The sequence below is a fragment of the Conger conger genome, chromosome 8, assembly GCF_963514075.1.
Source record: "Conger conger chromosome 8, fConCon1.1, whole genome shotgun sequence".
Taxonomy (NCBI): domain Eukaryota; kingdom Metazoa; phylum Chordata; class Actinopteri; order Anguilliformes; family Congridae; genus Conger; species Conger conger.
In genome coordinates, this window is record NC_083767.1 from 11,544,186 (window position 1) to 11,552,423 (window position 8,238).

Below are 8,238 nucleotides of genomic sequence, written 5' to 3' on the forward strand. Positions count from 1 at the left end.
TGTTTTTGTTTATTTTTACATAATATTATTTCATACTGTTGGATATCTAATAAAGCAATTTGCTTCATTAGGGTACAACAGTAGTGTGTTGCCTGGGTGTACTAGTCAAGAAAGTTGTAAGTCCAGTTCCCTATCCATTATACCACGGCTGCCCAATCCTGTTCCTTGAGATCAACCATCTTGTCTAGGTTTAATTTCAGCCATAATTTCCATAATTTCGTACACCTGATTCTTCTAATTAGCAGCTCAATGAAATCTTGCTGATGAACAGGGTGTACTTTGTTACAGGAGTGAAAACCTAGTAGATGTCCATGGATGGATGTTGGTGCCCACATCGACTATGCTGGTGCCCACATACTAACAACTACACACCACCAATGAATGTAGGCCATTGGCAAAGAGCCTGGCATTCGTGCGATTCCAGCGCAGCCACAAACGAGGTGGAACAACCTCATCGCAAGGGAAGTGTTTCATTACGCGTATTACGCTTCTGAGGGGAACTAATTGTTTACTATTAAACAAACTGTAAAATAAACAGTACATCCTCCAGTTTGTTATGGGGGATTTCACTATAACTGGCACTCTCACCCAGTGACACCCATGGAGAGCGGTGTCATGGAACACAAAGTTCTCTCTTCTGTGACAATTATATTTAAAGCCTCTCTGAAAGCAGAACAAGCATTCTCCTGATGGCACAGTGCCAACCAATGGTGTTCAAGTGGTGTTAGGCTTTGTTTTGGCTCATAGCAAATGAAAGCAGGACTTACAGTACATCGATGTGAAAAGCTACCAATGTGATTCTGGCATGGGGGCAACACCTGGAAATCGTCAGGACACAAAGTATCAACACATAAACAAAGGAAGAACAGTAATTTGATCACTCTATAACCTCTTGTCCGGAATAGAATAGCAGACGAATTAACGCCGGTGGGACCGCGCTGCAATGCAGGGGGGTTTGAAGCGGTTCCCCTGCCGCTGTCCGTCACACGCAGGCACGCAGGGCGGACAGATATCCGAGCCTGACGATGAGAGAAGCAATGAGCTCCCTTCTCTATCTTTGCTTTATCTGCTCAAGCGCAGGGATCGCACGCACGGAAACATTGATACGTAGCCTAATTACAGACCCTCGGCTCCAGTCATAAACACAGCACTCGTTCCACTGAACCACGGAGATGAACAGCGGTTAATCTCTGAACGCTGTCCCTGATTCGCTTTCATCGTTACTGTCCCGCTGACAGGATTTGTTATACGTTCCCAAAATATCAAACCCCCCAATTTTTTTTATTTTTTTTAATTTATTTTTTTATGCTTTGACCATCAATTTGGTAATGTTGCCTCACACCCTACAACCGTAAACATCATGAAAACAATTTGTACCACAGGCTACTGTAGGCTACCGCAGGATGCAATATCACTGAATATCATTTGGAAATTACCATTTTAAATATGTCATTTTGATACATCTCAGGAAATAAATTAAGAAGATTAAGGAGAAGGTCTGAAACATATTAGAATGTCCCTGTTATCAAAAGAACATATTGACATTCAGTTATTTTTGGTGGTTCTTTATTTAATTATGATTGATATCTTTTTTTCTTTGCATAATGTTTCAACATCAATCATACCATTGCTTCTATAAGAACTCACATCCTGCTTTTGATCACTGAACTGCTACTCTGCTGTATGTAAAATAATGTCAGAGGAGGCTTAGAAATGACAGTTTTTTTCCAGAATGCCCTCAATGTTTGTAATGCATGCTTTCACAGCCGTTTTGTGTTATTTTTGGCAAGAGTTGGAGCGTACACAGAATTTCAAAACCGTCTGTCAAAAATACTTTGTGTTCACACTTTTGTGCTATTAATAAGCCAAGAGATTTGTATACTTTAATATGTTTAGGAATTCTGGGACATCGCGCTGTGGCTAATGTATATGGAGCCAAGGGGGCACACCTGGACTGTTTCAACATTAAAAGCACAAAATGTCTAACTCTAAAGAGACCCCAGGAGTCCTGAGACGAGACTAAAGACAACACATGAGAAAACTTAATATCTACTTCATACTGTATCAACTTCCTGTTCCTATCCTATCTGATGATAGGCAGCATTCATTTGTTTGTGTATTCATCTCTAAACAGTTTCAGATGTGTTTAACACAGAATGTGCTTTAGTATGATTGCTGTAGAGCTTGAAAATGTGCATACTTGTATGTGACAAAACATTTGACTTTGTATCAAATGCTTGCTATTCACTGTAAAAGAAATTGATCATCGTAAATGTTTACTGAATCCAGGCTATAGTTTACACGTATAAGAAAAGTACAGTAATTGTATGTAATTGTGAATGAAACCAGGTTTAAATGATATGGTCTTCATTCAAAACTTAATAGATAGAACAAAATCCAGAATCAAAGATGGTGGCAAAATTCCTCCATTTAACCTTCTGTTACAGCCCAGAGATACTGGGCAGTATGGAGAAAAATTCGGCATATGAACTTACGGAGCATGCTTTGGTTTTCTGTAAAACTGAAACATTCTTTGAAAAGTTTAAATCATGAAATTGTACCATAAGATTTAAAGTGTCTGTTTTGTAAGTCAAGCACACCCCCAGCTTCAGCTAGCTCTGTGAAACTCTGCTGTGGAAGCACTGTCAGGATAACCTCAATTGGTGTGACCACCACTGTAGGCAGCATGATGTAGGCAGCAGAGTCCTGGGTGTCCTAGGTATGCATCAGATCAGTCCACCCAAAGGTGTTTCTCAAGAGTGGAGACTGTCTCAGTTTAAACTTAATAAAGTCTAATTATGGATTAAAGGGTAAGTAGGCGGAGAGAAAACGGTACCACAACCCAAAACACAGAAGCCTGTTATTTCACTGCAAGCAGTAACATCCCTAAAGAGGCTAGTCTATAGGCAGGTGCCATTGGACTATAGGACAAGTAAAAAAAGATGAACAGTGGCAAACTCAGTCGACTCAGATGGGATGTTATGACTCTGTTTTTTGCTCTAAATGCTTAGAAACAAATATTGACTCAATGTTTTTTGACTGTGTGTGTCAATTGCAGCATGTTTAGTTGGAGTTTAAACCTCAGGTTAAAACCCCCAGTCCGGAGAGCTACATAATTACGATTGGAGCAGCTATCCGAATCTGTGGAATGAGGATTAGCTGCCCCAGTACTAATGCAGTTCTGTGGTGGAGGGTTTTAAACCTGATGTTTAAACCCCAGCTAAGAATGTTGCAATTGACCAAGTATGTTTTCTCATTTGTTTTCACTGGAGCAGACAAATACCTTGCAGAGAGGGAAAGCAAAAACAAACTGGCAGCACATTCATGCAAACAATGGTCTGCATATACTGTACACTTCTTATCTGGGGATTACAGAATGAAATGTCTGTGTGTGTGTGTGTCTGTGTGGTGTGTGTGTGCGTCAGCGTTTGTGTGTGTGTCAGAGAGAAAGGGGAACTGCATTCACAACTGAAGATAATGTAAAATGAGACCTGTCCTCTATAAGTTCAAATTAATGTTTAAGAAAAACATTCCATTGTACTTAGTATTCTATTTCAATATCAACTGTCATATATTTGGATTTACAATGGATACATTTTGGCTTGGCACAGTCATGCACCTTTATTGTGATTAAGTGGTTTCCATTGCATTCCTGTCCAACATTGGATAACTACTTTGTGCAGTATGGTTTCTTAAACCTGGTTTGGAAGTTTATTTTTCAACCTTCAACCTACATGCCATCACACACAAATAATGGATCACTCTGAAAAGGAAGCAATCCATTTGCTCATAGTTTTCCATTGTCTGTCTTCAACCGTTTAATCCTGACCAGATCAGATTATCTGAAATGGATTTCCCCCTATGATGCGAAAGTGAAAAGTGGATTGCACAGGTCTGAATTCCACTGAAACCGCCAACCGTGTCAACTTCAGCTGTCGCCAGGTCCGCAATGCCAGCTAAAATATGTTTCCTGGCAAGCCTCAGTGTTGGACTGAATTCAACCTGACAAAAAGGCATTGCCGAGTCCACACTTTCCTTCACTGTTGATATGGACTATGGAAGAGAGGTGAGTACTCATGATGTTATAGAGTCTGGATGGGATCTCTCATGGCTGTATAACAGCCAGAAAGGATGGGGCACATAGCATCTGTCATGGCGGCCATTATGGTGAATCCTGATGGCAGACCTGTAAGGATCCCCCACTCTCCTTTTCTGAGAAAAGTACCCATGGAGACACAGCCCGGGGATCCAAACACCCCCAGCCCCAGTAAACTATCTCTCCCAGATGAGAGAAAAGACGGAAGGCCTCTGGAGCACCAATCAGGCATGTGCGTGCGAGTCACATCACGCAGACTCATGTGAGACTCAAATCTCACAAACTGCCCCTGAGACTGTTTGGATTTGGATGGATTTCCCCACACTTAGCCTTAAATCAACATCTCAAAATGTGCTTTAATCTATTTGTGCAAGTGTTACTCATGTCATGAAATCCTGGAATTGGATACAGTTAATCCATTTCATTTCTTCTACAGTACAGTATGTAGACCAATTAGATTTTTTCAGTGAGAAAGAATAATGGCAGATTAGATAGACTGTAGTCTATTTAAATACTGGCCACAGAAACAACAACATTGCTGAAGGGCATGTCCAACAGGAATATATCAAAACCAGGAGGTCATTTTGACATTTTCATTGGATGTTTAAAATGTATGTTTCATCAAGTTAATGTCCATTTTTAACCTTTTTTCTACTGTCCAACATATTACTTTGAACAGAGGTGACATTAAGAGGTCTGTGTAAAAAACAATGCAGAATGTATTTAATGCAAGTCAAGGATAGATTTGAACTCAGAAAACTAGTTTGGTAAAACCCATAAAACCCAACATTTTGAAACAAGCCTTGAAAGGTTAATTTACTTTGTGATTGATACGCATTACTAAACATTTTCCCTGAATTACCTTTTCAAAGCCCAGCTCACTTTTCATCATAAAACTAATTTCAGGCTTCATATGATATAATGCACTCTTTTAGTGATTCATGTAGGACAAATGACCATTGCTCATTGTAGCTGTGAGAACAAGATTAATGTCACATAATCACCACCTGTACACACATTGTAGCACACCTACGTTATATTCCTGAAGTAGACTGAAAGAGCCCATTGACAATGCTCTGTTTTCACCAATTGGGGGAATGAATAAACTACATTCCAGGGCATTCCTCTGTATTAGGTGCAGACAGTGGCTCTACATTTCATTCAGAACAGATGGCTCTAACCACAGTTCAGTGAGGACTCTGAGGTGTTGCTACATTTCTTTCTTCTGCAGTTGAAGGAGTTCAGCACTGTTGATTTCCTGATGATTTAGAAAATTGAGAGCTAAGGAATTCTGAGAGATTAGCTATATATTAGTATAATTCAAGATTTTCACTAGCTTATGCTTTTTATGCTTTCTTTATGTTGTTAATGTGCCAGATGTTTTCCTGGGGGAAATTTGCAAATACAAATCTCTGAAAGCACTTGCAGCGCAGAGAACAGTCACTATAATTCAGAGGTTTCATGCTTCATTGGTGTACTTTCAGTAGGTACATTTTCACAATTAAACTGTCTCAGAGCATTGGACAAAGCGTACTTTCCAGAGGGTACTGAAACCCATAAATCCAGGAACATTGTGCCATGTTTGACAGCTCTTCACCATGTTTACAGTATCCGTCCCAGAACACTGAAAGAACAGGGTCTGGCGGGATGACGCTCACTGAGATGTATTATTATAACTGCCATTGTCTCTGGGGCAGAAGTCACGGCACAGTCACATGACATCATATCGGGCCTAGAGGAAACCAGTCTACCTGCAGGCGGTGGGGGTTGTACAGTATCACTTGTTAAAGAGAGGCTATTCATTCTGTCCTCTATTCTGTGACCGCCCTCGTCCGTTCATATAAGGACACCACATTTTCTACATCTGGTTTATCATAGAAAATAAAGAGGAAATGTTATTGTATTCACTCTTCTCCAGGTACTTTACTACAGCACTACAGCACAACTGCAATCTGTAGGTTTGTTCCTGAGGGCCAGACAATGAACCCTCAGGGCCAGATGACATACACAGACATACACACACACACACACATACAAGCACACACACACACACACACACACACACACACACACCACCCTCAGCTGCACCTACAATCTCTAGACATTCCATGTGGTCAGCATAGTGCCCCAAGGGGCTATCATTCAGAAAGTCATATATGGAGTCTGGACGGGGGGAGCAAAGGTTATCATACCAAAAGATACAGCTGCCATGCTTTGGGGTATTTGCTGAAACTTACATGCATGGACAGGCTCAGCAATCGGAGCACTACTTTCCACAGCAGGGTTGAAAGAGCAAGCCAGTGAATATTGTTGCAAAAAACATTATAGGATGTTAATGCATTACCAAATTATTATGCTGGTAGTTACAATGAAGTGGCCTACAGGGTGTGGTTAGAGATCATCAAAACCTATTTTATTATATTTTTTCTTGTTATTTTCCCATCCTCATTAATGTATAGCTTTTTAATAGCTACAATGAAGCTTGACAGAGGATGTGGCATTAGGTGACGGATGCATGAGAAACCCTGCATGTAATAACTGAAATTATGCCCAGTGTCCTCTGCACTGCACTGAGTAGCATACATGTAGTATATCTTTGCTTGAATTCCAACACAGTAAAGTGTCCAGTGTTAATTCAACTCAATCAGTAAACATGAGTCCAATTGGGATGTACTCTGTAAGAGTTGGTTTAACACTGAATATATTACTGTGTAACAAACTGAATGATTCAAGACAATAATACTACCAATCCAGGAAAAATAAAAAAATTAATACAGTACATTAACAAACTTTACAAATGACGAGTGACCAGATTATGTCAAATTACATAAACTCTCCTGAGCTTTTATACAATGCTCATTTTTTTGCGTAATATTTGCTGAAAGATATTTATGCCTCACGGTTATGGAAAATTTCAATTATATCAGTACAAAAAATAAATCCATTAAATTAAATTAAAAAATCATAAAACAATCAAGAGCTTGTGTGTGCGTGGGAAGCAGACGTTTATGATTTACTCTTAAGTCTCCCCTGGACAACAGGAACCAGCAGGGACTTTCCGACTTCATAAGATACTGAAAGACAAAAACACTCCTATTACCAAGTAATACAGCAGAAATTAGTTCGTGCCGCGCATCAGAGCTCAGAAACAAAGTTCTACCGCCATCTTATGGCAGTCTACCACACTGCAAGAACCGTGTGCTCCAAAACTGTTACTTGGGAGCTACACGTAACCACGCTCTAAGTAGAACATAAAAAGCACATGTCATTTTTCACAATTGTAAATTTGCTCTTCAGAGCCTGCAAAAAGGGCGGCCTGTAGCGTAATGGTTAAGGTACATGACTGGTGGTTTGATCCCCGGTGTAGTCACAATAAGATCCGCATAGCCATTGAGCAAGGCCCTTAGCCCTGCATTGGCCAAGGGGAGGATTGTCTCCTGCTTAGTCTAATCAACTGTACGTCACTCTGGATAAGAGCGTTTACCAAATGCCATTAATCTAATGTAATGCAGTGAATGCAAACATCAGATAAGGATAACTTTTGATTGATAACAGCCATTTTTATTTCAGTTTGTAGTAGGGGAGACCGGGGATTGTAGCACTTTTTGCTCCAACATGTATAACTCAATGAAAGTCCATACTAGAGCTGTGAGGTCACAGGGGAATGTGGGCCTGGACAATAGAGATCACATTACCTCAATTCATCCCTGATTGATCAAATTGATCGTGTTGCAACTAACACAGTGCTGCAACAACCCCCAGTCACTACTAATTACTAGTGCAGAGAGTTGTTAAATGCTGACTGGAGGTTGAATATCCACTGAATGCATTACAATTAAAATGCTGTATGTGATTATCACATCATATTTGTTTCTAACAATTTACAATTGTTAACTGGGATGAGTGATTATTGGCGTCCTTCCCTGTGTGTGAGATTTGCACCAGCCTGTATGCAAACCAAACGAGCCTCCATAGCTGTGGCACTTCAGCAGTGTCTGAGGGAGGCCAGCACCCACAGTAACAGTGAATCATGCTCAATGGGCCTTTGTGAATGCTGCCATCTCTGTCACTGGTCCACCCCGGCAGCTCATTCAGGAGATCACATGACCCACCCACTTGGACCAATCACAGCATCTCCCTCT